This window comes from Acomys minous (assembly GCF_964271855.1).
Source record: "Acomys minous genome assembly, chromosome: 16".
NCBI lineage: Eukaryota > Metazoa > Chordata > Mammalia > Rodentia > Muridae > Acomys > Acomys minous.
The window spans coordinates 5,772,525-5,790,677 of NC_140498.1; the positions used below are offsets into that span (position 1 = coordinate 5,772,525).

Consider the following 18,153-nt stretch of genomic DNA (forward strand, 5'->3'; position numbering starts at 1 on the left):
GCATATGGAGACACAGCATTTAATTGGGCCCTGTTGCTTTGAAATTTGTGACGGTCTGGTCAGGAGCTAGGCAGAAGCTGATCACTGCTCTTATTTGTGGGACTGAAAAGGAATTTGTACATTATTTGCTTATGCAAACAGAGATAAGTGGTTCTGTCTCCTCAGAAACACAACAGTTAGAGAGAACGGAATGATGGCCGCACACCTGTAGATGTGAGCACCCTGACTAGAAAAAATATTTTAATTCTTTCTTTGTGAGAGGATCTCATGTAGGCCCAGCGGCTGTGGCTGGTATATGCATGTGCTGCCATGCCGGCCTCGTGTTTGCCTCTCTCTAAAGCCCACTTCAGTGACCTGGTGGACAGTCGTTAAAAAGTTAATGACACTTGCTACTCTCTGTGTGTAGTTTTTTTTTTTTTTTTTTACTCTCTGTGTTTTAAGTAGTTTATTAACACAGACATTTAAGTGGTATATACTCATAATTTCTTTAAAAATATCCTGTGATCTCTGATGAGTCACCTTATTCTAGATATGAGCTGGGAAATTAAATTTTCTTCCTTTTATTTAATGGGTCCTCAGTTGTATCATCTGACCAAGCTTCCTTCCTTCTATCCTTCCTCCCTCCCTTCCTTCATTTCTTTCTTTCTTCCTTCCTTCCTCCTTTCATTCCTTCTTTTTCCCTTTTCTTTCTTTTTCAAAAGAAAAGTTTCTTTGGAGCCCATATTTAGCAGTCTACTCGATCTGTGTATTTCAACATGCAAGATCCTGAGTAGTAAAATAGAATATATATTTCATGTTTGTATCATGTGCTCATTTCCAAACCACATAATTATCTGATAACATATTCTTTGCACTGATGGCAAAGGGTCGAGCAAACAGAAACAAATAATCAGCACTGGAATTGGGGAGCTTGGCCTTCATTTTTCTCTTCCCACTCATACACCTCCAATTTCAGTAATGCAGCGAAGCACAAGTGTAACTCTTACAGCTTGGAGAATCCATAAAGAAGAGACCTGCAGCCAGGGTATAAGACACGCTAATGGCCCTGTGTGGCACAAAAGCCTCGGGTTTAGCTTTATGTCACACAGTCAGCTAGACACATCCATCTCTGTCTTACAGAGAAGCATAAAGCCTTGGCTGGCCATAACATTTAAGTAGAGCTATCGGCCCATCAGTTTGCAACTCCATCTCTCTATCATACATCGTCGACGGAAGAGTGCCTGACCTGATCACCTGTTGCCATCGTATTATTGCGTTCATATTGCAGCTTTCCCTCTGGGCAAGGAGGAAGCTGCCTCTCAGCTGGTGACTCATGCCCATAACTTTTTAGGTTAACACCTCTAGACTGTGATTTCTGTTGGTTTTGAAGTAAATATGGTGGTGATGATGATGGTATGTGTCCTTGCTTGCTTGATTTACATAAAGTCCTTTGAGGAAGTTTTTTTTTCTCCCAACCCCCATACTAGTAATAGCTCTAGCAGTTATTTCTTGTATGGATTTTATGGCTCAACATTTGGAAGGAAAACTGTAAATGCCAGTGACTCAGCCTCCATCCAGGCAACCTGGGATAATGCTTACGTTTTGTGCTAAGGGCAAGGGCTTTGTTTGCAAAGACCCAGTGCTTTCCACATGTCTGCAGTACCCCACCTGTCAATCAGCTCCAACTGTCTCCTCAGTCTGATGGGAAGGAAGGAATGGAATCAAGTTAAGCAGGATGAGTAGGTTGGGGTGTAGGTCGGTGGTGGAGTGCTCACCCAGCAAAGGAAGATTAAAAATTTCAAATCAATGGATTTGAGTCAAGCAGAAACGCAGTATATAGAGTCAATCCAACTGACCCTGCATTAAAGCTCCCTGCACCAAGCCTTTCGTTGATAGGTATTAATGGAGAGTTGCACAGCCCAGAGACTCCAAAAGCAGGGTATGAGGAGGACACCTCTCCCCGTACCTAACTAACCATTGCCTTTGTCATTGCTTCTGCTTTCCAGTGTGGTGACACGTGGCTTACCAGGAACCACCCAGACTACTGTTTTCCTTCTTTTTTCTGTTTTGTCATTGCCGATGGAAATCTCTGTTTATCTCTGCTTACCACACGTCCAGAAAGAAGCGCTAGGATTAGGGATGCTACGACGTGGCAGAATGCTTGCGTAGCATGCACAGGGCACTGGGCTCAATCCCCACCCCATCTGTTCCCGACTCTGTCTCTCTGCCTCTCTCTCCTTCTCTCTCAGAGAATGAAATGGTATGACTGTTACCACTCATAAAGGAACAGGAAAAAAACCGGGTGGGCCTGCAGAATGGCAACAGAAACGTAGAGCTCATTATGCCTTTTCTCTGACAGCAATGGGGGATGGGGTTTGACATGATCAGGAGCTGAACAGCCTGGTTCATGTAAACAAGACCCATCTATTTCTCCAAACGCCAACGTGTACGGAAAACAGAACTAGGACTCACCGTCCTTCAGATAGTTGGTAGGAGTCTGGAGGGGAGAGACGGTGGGAATTGTTGCGTCAGTGGGCTGGGGATATTAGCTCAGCGGTACAGTGTGCTCTAAGCATCTCCGTGATGCCTGATTCAACTCCTAGTACCACAGGAAGGAAAAGAATCGCACAGGAGAAAGTAAGTGGCTGCAGATGCCATTGTTCTGATGTGCGGGTGCCACCTGCCCTAGGACTGCACCAGGAGCTTCCTTCGGGACGCTCGGCCCCAGTGGGCAGACTTCTTTCGGCATTGGTGACCTGGCTTCTTGGTCACTCAGTCTTCCCAGCTGCAAGGACCCTCACCCAGCAGCTGCATTCTCGACGGCCACAGCAGCAGGGCTCCCTCCAATGCTAAAAGCTCAAACTGTAAAAGGTCAGCAAGGGACCAAAATGTCCATTCCCTGTTCCACAGTTGTTAATCACCAATGAGCACCACATAGTACCAAACTTAACTGGCATTCTTCTCATCTTTAATCTGTTTGTCCTCTCATATTCGAGGCTGTTGACCATCCTTGATCTCTTAGCAGGAATGCCCTAAACACCCTGACCATTTTATCCCAAGTCCTCTCTTCTGGGGTTCCCTTCCTTTGTCCAACTCCTATAATTATATTTTCCATGGAGTTTCTTTTCTTCAACATTTATACTCCTTCTTCATCCCACCCCCACACCTATCTCTTTTTCTTCTGACTTAAGGCCTCTCACTTTTGATCTCTAAGGAGAGCTTTCATAAATCTACTTCTGGGGCCAGAGAGGAGGCTCATTGGTTAAGAACACTGTCTGCTCTTCCAGAGGACCAGATTGGGGGTTTGGGGGCTGGGGCTGGGGCTTGAGGGGTTTCAATTCCCAATAACTACATGACAACCATTTGTAGATGGAGTTTCAGAGGGATGCAACGCCCTCTTCTGGCCTCCACAGGTACTGCACTGGTTCAAACATACACGTACATATTCACGTTAAATGAGAATAAAAATAAATTACTCTGCTTCCTCACTTCTGACTTTCTGCTCCCCCAGTCTGACTCTTAAATGGATAGAATGTGCCTAGACCAAATGAGAACTTCAATATACCTGCCACCTCAAGCATATACCTCTTTCTTACTTCTTCTGTTTTCTCCCACTTAATTGCCCCATTCTAGGTTCAAAATCCCATAGACCATCATAGATCCCTTGTACTACATCGTTTGTCAATAGAACTTGGTTGTATGATCATAGCAAAAACCTTCCTCAACTTGATATTACTGTTTTTTTTTTTTATCCAGTGATTATCCACTGAGGTACTGCTGTGTGTTTAGATGTGTGCTTAGGGTATAGAGGCACAGAGGAGAAATGTTCTGTCTCAGACAGAAAAAGAGATGTGCAGGGAACTGTAATGGGCTTTGATCACAGCTGCGATGGAGATTCTTCAGAATTGACAGAAGGAGCGGAATTTCAATCGTGGGGAAGACTGAATAGAGGAGGGAGGGGCTTGAGCTGAAGCTTGATTGAAGGGGGCTTTTTACCAAATATATACTTGGGGGCCTGGGTCTACCAAGAGGAGTGTGCAGAGACATCCAAGAACGTCACAAAAATTTGACATTAGAAGTCCAAAACCAGGCATGTCAGGAGAAAAAGGCAGGATATTTAAATGTTATGTTAAGGATTTCGCCATCTACCCTTCAGTCAACAGGAAACCATTAAAGGATTTTGAGCCTGAGAATGACATGACCTCATTTATGTACCAGAAAGATTGCTTTGATCATTCTATGGTGATTGAGTGAAGAGAATAATAGAACAAAAGCTGAAAAATAGCAAGCAGGGGATTTTGAATTGTCCTGTGAGAGATGATTGACAATGGGCTTAAGGTAAGGGACAGGGCTGAGATATAAGATGGAAGAATCAGCAAGGTGTAGCGAGATGAAGCTACAGTTTGTCAACAGATGAACAGATAAAGGAAACAGATGCGGAGCGTACATACATTGGAATCCTGTTTGTCTCTAAAAGTGATGCACTCTTCACTCGTGGCCACATGGCTAAAGGGATGGGCATTACTTGTGGTGAAGTAAGCCAGTCGTGCGCTGACAGCCACCATATGATCTATCTTGTTTGTGGAATTTAACAAGCTAATCTCTAAGAAGCGTAGAGTAGGTTCATGATTGCCAAGGGCAGGGAAGGAAGGATGATGCGAAAGGTTGGTCAGCGGAGATGAAATGGCAGTTTGGAGGAACACTTTCTGGCATTCTGTTGCACATGGGTGTGACTGTAGCACTAAACTGTACATCTGAAAACAGCTGGTTGAGAGGAAGGCAGTCTCCTCCCAGCTGTGGGGAGACTGAAAGGGATGCTCTTGGTCCCAGGGCATGTTGCCTCTCCGTGGTGGACACAGAGAACACTTTGGTAAACAGGGCAAAATGAGGGATGCTTTGAGGAAGAAAAGAAGCAATTCTTCTTAGATTTTAATGTTGTTCTGAAATGGGAGTTCCCCCTTCCCGTACATCCCCCTGCTCCCCCCCCCCACCTTCTGGGATTACATACTGCAAGAAGACATCTGTTTACAGAGCTGTCCTGGACGTGCTGGAGAAACTCATGTTTAAATGATTTCTGTTGAACTGTGAGGGGGAGAGGCACGGGGATGGAGCCCAGTAAACTCTTCCTTTTGTATTGCAGGGAGTCTTTGCCTCAGAATTCCAGGTGTTTTGAACTGAATACTTTTTTGTTTTCTAAGTGGGTGCTCATTTCTCAGATGTGGCCCAGACACTCTTAACTTCTTTTCTACGACATCATATGCCTCTTCTCTCTCGAGTTGCAATGCCCCAAAATGCCTCCAGATGTTGACAGATGTCCCCTGTGAGTGCGAAGTCACTCCTGGTATAGAATCACCCCCCCCCTCCCCTTTAGTAATGTTTCTCAAAACCTAGCACACAGGAAAACCACCAGGGACCCTTATCCAAATGCAGCTTCTGGGACTAAGGTGCATTTCCAACAAAGACCTGTGACCTGCAGGCCACTGCTCCAAGGAGCCCACTTGGAGGAGCGCTAGTCTAGTATGGGAGTAACAGGAGATGGTACCTGTGCCTCTTCTCTTGTTAACAAGGATGCCCACCAAGCAGGGACCCATCCACCTCTTGTCCTTTTCCCCACACTGTCAGTTGAGGGCTGTGTAGAGCAGATGGGAGTAAGTTAATGAGGCACATTTCAGCTGTGCTGGCAATGCCTCGGAGGTCACACGCAAAGCCTCGGGCATCTAGAGACCGGAGAGGCCTGGAGGAACTCACACATCAGCTCAGGCAGCTGTGTCTCCGTCCACTGGGTGTAGTTCAGAGGGTACAGCCGCTAATGGGACCAGATGGTCTGAGCCTTGTTTGTGAGCATGGGTCCGCACCCCCCGCCCCCCCTCCCCCGACCATACTCACACAGTGATTTGCCCATTTGTTCTCTCTCCGGAAACAGAATGGCCATTTTGAAATAAAACAGGACTGGAAGCTTGCTTCTTCTCTGTCCGCATGCCATTGAGCGTTCAGATGTCAATATGTTGAATCATCGAACTGGCTTCAAAAGTCCTAGCAGCCAGCGTTCTGAGAAGCACGCAAGGTCATGGTTTGGAGCAGAATGAGAAAGAGAAGGTGCCCCTCTGGTCCCACTTGCTAAAGCAGGGTGGGCTAGGCAGGTCAGGTCATCATTACTGAGGAAGTACCAGTTCTTCCTGAGCATTCCATGACGTCACACTTAGCTCTGCACACAGTAGGTAAAACTTGTCATGAATCTCCCCCCATTCCCCCAAAACCTAGTACTATATTCCAGACCCGGAGAGAAAGCAGAGTCCTTGGATGGGGCCAGCTCTGCTGACCACCAGCACCTGGGTAACAGAGAAGCATCCTAGCTCGCCATTACTGAGAAATGTCTTCACTCAGTGGGAATCCTAAGCTGTGAAGCCAGCCCTGCTTCCCTTTCACTGCTTTTACTTGGGCTTGTTGAAGATGAAGCCTTTTATGCCCCTACACTGGGGACTTCCCAGTTTGGGGGGTGATGGGGAACTCTTAACTTGCACATCACTAAACCCTGTATATTTCTGGGGCTAGTGACAAAGGCTTTATGGCAGCTCTTTCACCAGCTTAGCTTTTCAGTTTTGTACATCCCTGAGGCACCTGTAGTTATAGTGGTACTGTTCAGTTGTTCTTGCCACACCCTGAAGACCGTTCCTGCCTGGGTTGTTGGCTGCTGTCAGTGGTGAGCATGTGGACAACCTTTTTCTTTGCAGCCAGCTTATGGACTTCCTTGAGGGTTCTCCCGGTAGTATATGTGTGGTTCTCCTGACTCCACCACACCTGCTTTGTTATTTATTTAGAAGAATCACTTCAGGATTAAGGGTGGGCAGGGCAAAATAATAGAAGCCATGAATCCTAGGGTTCAACGCGCACGCGCACGCGCGCGCGCGCACACACACACACACACACACATTCTAACATCTTGTAGTACTAGAGATTAGAGATTGTTAGAAACTGTTATTACTCACTAATACCTTGTAAAGCAGGATGTTACATTACTAGCCCCATGGAGGGACATGATAACTGCCCTAAAGTAAATAAATAAAAAAACAACCAACAACAAAAACAACCAACAATCTTTTTCTTCTCCCATCAACCTACCATCTCCTGCTAGAATTGGCATCTGGCTGAAAGTGGAGACCAGGACCTACCATCCATAGAGACAGCTTCATAGGGCCCAGAGCTGGTCTTTGGGGGCTGGGCAGTAAGGGATATAGGGGTAAGAATCAGCATATGTCCCTTTTCATCTCCAGCATAATCTACGTGATGACCAGCGGATGCTCTACCATGCTTGAACTCAGCATTAAGACATGTATATTGAATCTACCGTGCTGTGCAAGGAGCAACATGGCATCAGAGACCAGAGTAGTAAGCACCACGCCAGCTGTTGTTAGTGGATGGGCAGGACACACATCAATGATATGTGTGTACGTTAACTGGTGTGAAGTTTATACGGAGAAATTTTTGTATACATTGCTGTAGGGTTGAATTAATGAGCAGACTAACAGCAGCTTACCACCGTCCCTGTTGATATACTACACTTCCAACCCCAGTTGGGTACTTGGAGCCTCCAGCCCCAGTGTAGGCAGTCTGAATTAGAGATAGCACGCAGCCTGCCCATGCGAAAGCAGCTGCCATCAGCTCGTCTCCTTAGGGGCTCTCCTGCATGGTCTGTCTCACTTGCACGAAGCCAGCTCCCAGAGCTGCCATTCGGCAGATGCAAACATCCTACACAAATTACACTCTTTCCCAGTTGCAGCAAGAGTAGCTTCCTCTACCCACTTCGCTGCAACATCTTATTTAAAGTTCACAGCGAGTAGATGAGAATGTTAATGGCTTAGTCTCTCCTAAATGAACAAGAGAACTGGGATGCCAGGCCTTTTCTTGATGGCTGACTGCTGCGGACTTTGTGTTTATCTATCTGTCTGGCCTCTGAAGGTCCTGACACTGAATCTAGGTGGCTAGACCTTAGTGACCTGTCAGCTGTGTGCTACATTCCTTCTTGATTCAGGACAGCAACCCCTGTTCCTAGAAGCCAGGTGCCGTGGTGGTGCCCCTTTCACATTGCCCAGTGAAGTCCCTGCTAGGTGAGTTGGAGTCTGATGTCACAGAGTTTTTTTTTTTTTTCCTGTCATCTGAATGCCAAAAGAGGACCTAAACGGTAGCCAAAGAATGGCTTTCCTGGTTTTCCCGGGTCAAGGAAGTTGGGACAGAGAGCAAGTTCTCAAGCCTCATCCCCTCTCTCATCCTTATGTTTTATATGCCAAGAGATGACTGCAAAAAGCCACCAGGGAGGCTGCACATGTTCCAGAGCCTCTGGTGGTAAGAGGAGGCCTTGTCCTGGGTGACTCTTGTACAAGCCGCCACTTCATCTTGCTCAATGATTAATTACCCCTTCCCACAAAAGTGTACCTTATTTCCAATATGGAGTGATTTTCAGTGTAGGAGAAATATTTGTCTGTTGAGAAACATCTGGAAAATGCAGAAGAGGGCAGAAGATTACTCATATCCCACGTAGCTAATGGCATGAGAGTAACTGCTCTTCACTCCTCCCCATCTGTGTGTATCTCTCCCGGTATTTTCAAAGATGTAATTACATTATGTATTCATTGTAAACATTTTGTTTACTCAAGAGTACTTTGTGAGTCTTTCTCCTGGCATTAAAATATTCTAGAAAAACTCGCAGCAAATGAATGTGAGGCATCCACCCTTCAAATATAACTTAATTTATTCAGCCATTCTCTTGTTGATCAAATTGAGCTTGGTCTAGTTTTACATTATTATAAATAACCCCGTGATGACAATTACTGCACACAAATCTCTGCTAGGTCTGTAATTATTTCCCTTGGATAGAAGGGGAATTCCCTTGCTACGAGTGGAATTACTGAGTCAAAGGGTGTGCATGTTTTAACACTCTAATTACTCATCAGTCAATTGCCCTGAAGAGATACTGTGTGACTTATCTTGCTTCCTGTCTGTATATCAAATGTTCCCCAAGGATGCTCATCTTTTATCTGTAGCAACAATTTTTATATATACTTTGAGAATTGCTTTTAAGTATACAACTTTGAGGAAGTACAAAATTCGTCATCTCAACCACCATTAGGTATACATTGCTCAATAGTGTCATTTATTCTAATTGTATTATGACAAATCCCCAGAAGATTTTTATCTTGAGAAACTACAGTCTTGGACCCACTGACCAAAGACTTCCCCTTCTGTTTCCTCCAGGCCTTGGCCATCACAGTTCTACTCCTCTGGATAGCTAAGTGGAGTCAATATAGAATGCGTCTTGTTTTTAATTGTTTTAGCTTATTTCATTTGTCACAATGTCTTCAGCTTTCATCTGTGTTGGCAAGACCTCCGCCTTTTGTAAGACAGAATAATATTCCATTGCACATGCACGTCACATTTGTTCATTCACTTATCCATGAGTGGAGACGTTGTCTATTCCACGCTTTGTCCATTGCAGTGCAGATAATGCTATGAACATAGGCTTGTGTTTGTGGTGACTTTTTATATAATCTACTAAAATTATTTTTGTAAAATGTGACACTTTAAAAATTTTTTCTCCCTTCTTTGATCTCAGATTATACTGTTTCTACCTCCTTTTTTTTCATATTAAAGTCTGGCCTGAACAGAACATGGTTTAACTAATATCATATATTATACTCTTCTATGCTGATGAAAAAGGCAGATCAACTGAAAATTATTCAGATAAAGGAAGCTTATTCAGTGACATAAGAGGCATCATGGGGTTGAGAAACCAGCTGAGATGATGGCGTGCTGGGTAGCCCTTAGTCTCTCTCTCTCTCTCTCTCTCTCTCTCTCTCTCTCTCTCTCTCCCTCTTTCTCTTTCTCTCATTCAGCTCTTTCTTCTCTAGTCCAAGGCTTTTATATGCACAAATACTCTAGTAAACTTTTAGCTTCAAATCTTGAAGGAAAATAAATAAGATGAAGTTTAACATAATTCAAGGCTTATTTTCCCCTGTGTCTGTTTGGCCTTTGTGTCCTGATCAATCACTTTTCTATTCTTGTACCTACACTGTTCTGATTTATAATGCATGCCCCCTGGTGCAAGTTATCACATTCTCTTCACAACTACTTACTTCTTTATTACATTATTTTTTTTCCTTTTTGTGTGTGTGTGTGTTTTTTTTTTCTGAGACAGGGTCTCTCTGTGTAGCCTTGGCTGTCCTGGACTCTCTTTGTAGACCAGGCTGGCGTTGAACTCACAGCGATCTGTCTGCCTCTGCCTCTCGAGGGTTGGGATTAAAGCCACCATGCCTGCCTTCATTAATTTTTTTTCATGGCAATTTAAAAAACTTATTATTTTCTGTGTGTGAGTGTTCTGTATGTCTGCTCACCATGTGTGTGCAGTGCTCACAGTGGTCAGAAGAGAATGTCTAATCCCTTGGGACTGGAGTTACAGGCAGGGGGATGGTTAGCCTTCACTTGCAGCTCGAATTGAACCCAGTTTTCTGGAAGAGCAGCCAGTACTCTTAACCACAGAGTCATCCCTCCGGTCTCATTCTGAGTCAACTCTTGATTGTTTTTTTTTTTTAACCTTTTAGTTCACATATACATTGTGTTTATAAGAATTGTTCTGAAACTAATAAACCATGAGTTTGAAGGGAAATTACTTCTTACAGGATTTCTTTCTGTTTATTTCCAAATAAAAAGCCAATTTATTTTAAAGTTTTCTATTGTAAGATTATGTTATGTGTTTGAATGCTTTGCCTGCATGCGTGCGTGCGTGCGTGTGTGTGTGTGTGTGTGTGTGTGTGCACTATATGCATGCCTGATACACAAGGAGAAGAGGGCATCTGATTCCCTAGATTTGGAGTTAGGGATGGTTGTGAGTGACCATGACGGTGCCAGGAATGCAACCTGCGCTCTCTGCAAGAGCAACAGGTGAGCTGTCTCTTTAATCCCTAACATTTTCTTTATAAAGATAGCATGGGCTAGGAAATCTTGGTCCTCTCTGTCATTAAACAAAGGATGTACAAAATTAATCTTCACTCAGCATTTTGCTGAGCAAGTGGATAAAGAAATACTTGGTTTCGTTTGTACCCCTGACTAGAGTCTGTGCAGTGCTGGGACCTCCAACCCATGATAAGCACGCTCTCTGCTGGTGAGCCCCACCCTTAGCCTAATGACCTGTGGGATTCAAAGGGGCTCAAAGACCTGTGATAATTATGTGGGTGACTTAGGGAGAGGCATCTGGCTGCTGCAGATAAAGTGGCACTGCCGTGACTCAGCCTCAGCTAGACCGTGAACAAGCAACCCGAATTTGTTAATTAATTAACTCAACTCACAACGCTCATAATCATCGTCTGCAGGGTGTCGGGCTAGATGCAGAGTGGCTGAAAAGGTGAGACTCTTTCCTTCTTGTATGTGTCGAGTGTCAGACCCAGGGAGACAGGAAGCAGGAGCCTACCACTGCCGTAAAGAAGACTACATGCGCTGCTGATATTCACAGAGGAGATCTCGCCCAGCCTCTGGATTCAGGGACTTTTCTCTCTCCCCTCTGACAGGAACAGACTGTCAGCCATATGCGGTAGCTCCCTGGGGGTTGTCAGCAGTTGCTCCAGCCCAGGCTTTGGTGTTCTTCCACATGCTGTAATCGTCCAACTCCGCACTGTTGAGCTTCCGTCTCTGTCTCGCTCTTCCGTCTCGCTCTCACATGCTTCTTCCTGAGCCCACTTCTTTGCAACCTGACCTCTGTCCGGCCCCCTGCCTTGTGGCCTCACTAATCCCACTTTCCTACAATATGGTACATCTTTATTTCTCACGACAGTCTGAAAAGCCACAGGCTTTGGAGTAAAACAAGCTTTGCTCCAATCCCCAAGACTTACCTTACTCACTGTGTGGCTTTAGACAAATGATCTAAAATGAGAAGGACATTACTTTTCTTATGTGCCACGTGGGGATAGTTAATACATGCAATTCGAGACAGTTTCAGAATTTCAATTAAATGAGATTTTATATGATGGCTATAGTCAAGTACCACAGCCAGAGTGATTACCATTTCATAATATGAGGTCCTTCCCTGTGGATCAGAGGTCTCCTAAGCCCAGAGACTTATTACATGTCGTCTGGTTTCAGCCTGACTTTATCCTTTCACTGAGAATGCTTTTTTAAGTATTTGAAGGAGTTCTGAGCCTTAAACTCCTTGTCACCCATTGTGCTGAGTTTCTTGGGAGAATAAATGTCTTCAAGCCAGCTTCTGAGATGAATGCTCTCTGCTTCCCGGCCTGTACTGTCCACATTGTTTTGGAGTCTCTCTCTCTCTCTCTCTCTCTCTCCCATTTCTCACCCACAGATCATCACAGCTACTATGGCTTTATTAAGAGGCAGAGCTGGTGCCTCTGCTCAGAGCCCCATCTACCTGACAGTTCCCTTGCATGGAAACCTTCTGACTCCCTCGGGCTGGCTTCACCATGTGCTCTTTTTCTTAAGAAGGAAGCCTTGCTGAGCTGTTCATTGTCAGGGCATCAACTCTCAAAAGTCACTCCCTAGATCTCTGCACATGAAAATGGAGGGCAGATTCTTTGAATGACGTTGAGGCAGTGGACTGCTTTATACTAGCCTTGTGTCCCTTGAACGCCATACTTTATAATTCACTTCATCTATCCGTCTCTCTGTCTCTATTCTCTCTCCTAATGAGGAGGTTAACATTGGTTGGTTCTAGGAGCACTTGTAGCTTTGATGGCCTGTGGTTTATAAGCCTAACTAAATGTAGATATTTAAAGAGCTAGACTACTAAGAATATTATAGTTCTTTTCATTTATATTGAGCTTAAGAAAATACAGAAATATAGAAACATATTTTCTATCTAAAATATTAATCTTAAATATTGAATAGAATATCTACATATATCTGTCATCCCTTTCTCTGTCCATACATCCCACTATTATCCAACCACCTAGAAAAAGAGCAGAGGACATTTATGTCACTCCAGAAGATTTCTCCTTGGCCATTTATAGTCCAAATGTAAGATAATCACCATTCTGACCTCCATCCTCACCAAATAGCCTTGCCTTTCTTCTGGGCAAGCTTTTCAGAAGAGCTTGGCGTAGCCACTGCATGAATGGGGTCATATAATAGGCACTCTTTTGTGCTTGTGTCTTCAGTTTTATTTGCGAGTCATTTATGTTATGGTATCTGCCAATAGTTGATGCTTTGTGAAGAACCCTGTTTTGCACCTATGCTAGAATGTATTTTTTCAGAATTCCAATGTTTCTGTTTTTTCACTGTGATAAAGCTGAAATGAATATTCTTGTGCATGACCTCTTCCTGCTCCAGACCCCAACAGTTCCACACCAAAGAATATTTTATGTACAACACACAAAGTTTTGCAAGAGGCTTATCATTTTATAGTCCCATGAGCAGTGTGCTGAGACTTTCATTTGCTTGATATCCCTAAAAACCTTGGGTATTTATGTATGTATAGTAGTATTTCATTGTGGCTAAAAGCATTGCAGAAGAGGTCACTAAAGAGGGTAAAAGCCAGAGGCAGTGGATGACTGTAAGGAAACATCTGTGGACACAGCAAAGCTGCTACACATACAAGCTTGTGACAGTGTGCACAAGACCAGTGCAAGCCCAAGCCAGGCCAAATACCAGCATGAAGAGGGGACACAGGTACAAAGTCCCATCCCTAGCCTGAGTAGAATTGCAATTGTTAGCTTCTGGGAAAGGAAAGGTTGGCTGTCTCTAAGAGTGTAGCTCCCGCCCCCCCCTCCGTTAGACAGGCACACTCCAGTGAAAGACCATATACCCAAGAATATTTGTAGCAGCCCACATTGGTCCTGTGGAGTTTAAAAGGGGGAGGGGGCAGGAGACCACAACATTGACTGGATAAGGAAATGGGGGTGGATCCAGGAAGAGTTGGAGGTGATGGATATGATTGAAACATGTTGTTTGTTTGACACTTTCATAGAGCTAATTTGGGGGAGAAGGTTGTGGAAGCACTAGGTAGAGGGAGCTGAAAATGCAAAAGACCATGAGATAGATCTGAGCAGGGCATGCTGGGAGAGCAGATCTTTTGATGTGTCTGTACTGAAGAATGAGGAAGTTGGGATAAGTGAGGGAGGCCAGTAGGGCAGTAGCATATAGCAAATAGTATTTTACTGTTAGGGGTGTGCAGCCCTGGGAGAGTTTGAGAGGCATAGCATGATCTGATGCCCCTGTTTTGGCAACTTAATGTGCCTTACCTCACAAGCAAAGGGAATTGAGTTCCACTGAAGTAGAAAGCTTGGTTCAACTATTGGACGTCAGGTGAACCATGCTCATGGCTTTGACTGGTAGCTGGCTGGTGAGCTGGTTCTGAGATGAATTTACAGGCTGTGCTGAAATCATTTGCTAATTACGGGGGGGATGGGTACATAGAGATGATCAAGGAGTTTGGTTTGAGTGATGCTGTTGAGGAAGGCTTCGGGACTGTTGAAATAATGAAGCTTTCTTTTGACTGGTATGAATTGTCTTGGTCCATTTTGTGTTCCTATATCAAAATGCCTGCAGTTGGATAATTTATAAGGAGGTTTTCTCTTTGAATTCTAGAGGTTGGGAATCAAGATCACAGGGCAGCGTCTATCGAGAGCCTTCATACTGTGTCATCATGGCTGAGGGTTCCTCATGGGGAAAATAGGGACATCATCTTATCCTTGTTACCTCCCCAAAGGCCCCACTCTATACATCAGCGTACGAGCTTAGAGATTCAGTTTTCCAATGTTTGAGTCTTTGGGGATGTATTCAAGACAGAGTATCTTTCGGAAGAGTATGTTGACATCCCAGCCCCAGTGCACCTGAGTCTGATCTTGTAAACAGGACTTTTGCTGAAGTAATTACAGTGGTTCTTAGTCCATTCACACAAAGGCTTATAAAGTGGAATGGTGGGACAGACGCGTTAACCAGACCAGCAGGGAGCTGGAAGGAGAAGGAAGATGCTACCGGGATGGTATTTGACAGATTGCACTATGGATGGTGGCAGATAAATGAAACAGTAGCTGGGGAGGGGCCACAGGGTGCAGGGGAATTGCATTTAAGGCTGTAAGCCTGTGGATGAGTTCCTCTGTGACTGAGTTCATGGAGGGGAGAAATGGATGCTCTGAGAGGGGGAGGGGGTGATAACTCTGAGCTCAGGCCTCAGAAGACAACAGGAGATGGATGCTAGGCTGTGACGGGAACAAGGCCCGTCTACTGACCGAAAAAGCAGAAAAGGCAAAGAGAAGGGATGAATACAAACACCCTGTAAATAAAACCTCCTTCCTTCTCACTCAGACTCCTGCAAGGTGTATAAGGCAAGGTCATAAGGCTGAAGGGCACAGAAAGTGCTGGAGGCCTCAGGAACCTGGTTAGGGTTACTGCTGCTGTGATAAAACACCATGACTAAAGGCAACTTGAGGAGCAAAGGGTTTACTTCACTTACACTTCATATCACTGAAGACAGTCAGGACAGGAGTTCAGACAGGGCCGGAACCTGAAGACAAGCGCTGATGGGGGCCAGGAGGCGGGTGCTGCCTACTAGCTTGCTCCACATGGCTTGCCCAGACAGCTTTCTTATAGAACCAAGGACCCAGGTGCAACCCCATCCACAGTGGTCCGGACCTTCCCTCGTCAAACACTAATTAAGGACATGCTCCATGAGCTTGCCTATAGCCCAGTCTTATGAACACATTTGTCTCAATTTTCTCAAATCAAAGAAGAGGCTCCTTCCTCTCCACTGACTCTAACTTGTGTCAGGTTGACATGAAACTAGTCAGCACACCAGGATACACTGCCCCAGAAGTCTGAGAACTGTGTGTGTGGTGAGAGCTTTGACTTGTGGTTTGTATCTCTGGGAGATGCCAGGAAGACACAGAGTTGATTAAAAAACAACAACAAAACCACAGGACTTCACAGCTCCAGGAACATTTTGCATATCTCCATCCTTTTTGTGTATCTACTCATTAAATTATTTCAGTTCAATGAGGAAAAGTCTACTATTTTTATCATTTTATTGATTGTATGGCTGATAGATAAAATAGAAATTTAAGTAATCTGTCTCAAGGCACACAACCAATAAAAAAATGGAGCTGAGATTTTAATCCAGATGGTCAGTGTAACAAGCTCCCCCAACCCCCGCAAATAGGACCATCCCACGTGTCATATGACAGTCCTTAGCACTGGGGATCATTTTTCCCTGCCAGACTGACTTGCTTAAAGTTGAGTGACAATGACATTCAGTTACATTGAGTTAACATGTCTGGTTAGTGTCTTAAATACTTTATATGGGTTGATTAATTTAGTCGCCACAACATGTGATTAAGTTGTATAACTCACCTTCCTTTACAGATGAGATCAATACGTGGCCAGAAGTCCCCTGGCTCCTCAGTGCAGCTGGTAGGGCGTTGTCGCGTTGTCACTGGTGTTTCTGCTGGGAGAGTGTGATGGAATGATGTGTGGGCCCAGGCGGTTATCAGCATTGACCATTGCCACTCAGCAGGACAAGGGCAGAAAAGTGCTGTGAGTCTAATATTCCATAACTCAAATTAGTCTCTCCCAGGAGCTTGACTCTAGAAAAGCTTTAGTTCCTAAATTGTTCCCAATTATTTCTACTCTGTTATGTCCACATCAGGATAGTCTCTACTAAGTATTTCAGAAGAGGTGGGGTACTTCGTACAGCAGTGGGCCACATAAGGCCCTCTTGAATTGAACCCCAAGACTCTCATATGACCCATTCCCTCTCCCCCCACAAGGAACTAGGGTGTCAAGATAGATGCCCCACACAAGGACATGATGCAGATCATACAGTGTCAGACTCTGGTCACTTCTGAACAGCGATCTGTCCCCAGAACGATGGTCCAATCTACAGAGCATCTCATGCATAAAGGACTCAAGACCACATGGTACTAGAGCAGGCAGGTGAGACACAGCCTTGCCTTTGAGATGAGAGATGAACAAGGATTCAGCGTTTTCCTAGTCTCTCTTTTCCAAATCATTTCCATGTGTATTTCAGTGAGTTCCTTAAACCAGGGAGGGACAGAAATACTGCCAGCATGAGCCTTTGCATTCTCACAGAAGTTGAGGTAGAAGCAAGAGTTCCCTGGGATGCTGTGAAAGCTTGCACCTAGAGGATATGCTTATGTTTCTCCCTGGAGCATTTTGGAATGCTCAGCATCCTTGATGAACATTCTTCCTGTGGTAGTTGGGACCATACTCATCTTTCGTGAATAACTATTCTGAGTATTACATTCATGGGTGCGCTCACCTGAGTCCTCATCACATGCTTAAGAGGGAGGCATATTCCCATTCACCAAGGAGAATGACTGAGCCTCGGAAAGCAAGGCCGCTTTGCACAGAGACAGACTGATTTGTTGGAAGCCTGTGTTCTTCTGTTCCGTTTGGAGTTAGTTGGCACCTCAAGCTTGGCTTCCCCAGAACCATGGTAAATGACAAGAGCCCTCAGTGTGGAGAGCCCGGGGCACAGGTATGAGCTGCCACCCTACATCACTGTGTGGCCATTCTGACTTTGATAATTTTCTAACCTTTCCAAGGCTGTTTTCTCGTGTTCAAAACGGATGAACAGTAAGATTTTCCTGTAGACAATCAGAGGGTGGTTTCTGCCTTAGCATCATGGCATGTGGCCTGAACTGTAAAAAGTGGTGGCAGTTTCTCGGGATCCCTTCACTAAGCCCCATTAATTTGGCTGCACTTGTAGGAAGCACAGTGGTTTCTGTAGAAACAGATGAAAACAGCTCTTCCTTTCCCTGGGACTAGGAAGGTGCGCATTAGCAGGTGATGACAAGAAAAGCTCCTCAGTTCACTCCGTTCTTAGTCGGACTCTGAGGTCTACCCTAACCTCCATGACCTTGCAAGTTATTTGGAGCAGTTAAAGAAAGTGCTGTTCTCCCTGCAGAGAGCTCCCGCATCAGCCGCCTCCTCTGCTGGTCCTCTTTAGGACTGCTCTTGGCTAGAGTCCTGCTTAAGACAATGAGACAGCTCTGAGAATCTGATTGGAGTCAAAGACAGGGATTTGGTTTGGCTGGGCTGCCTTCCAAGGGGATCGCAGCCAACCTTACTGAAGAGAAAATAAATGGTGCACTGGGGTCCCCTGGAGTAAAAATGAGCTTTAGTGTCATTTCCTCCCTGACAGGGCAGGCTGTAGGCTAT

The 18,153-nt window shown here is 44.9% G+C and overlaps 1 protein-coding gene across 1 annotated transcript in view; it reads left to right on the forward strand.

Annotated features, from left to right (window-relative positions):
• The window catches only part of SHISA6 (shisa family member 6), a 295,836-nt gene that overhangs the window by 105,085 nt on the left and 172,598 nt on the right, over positions 1 to 18,153 (forward strand). The window lies entirely within an intron of this gene.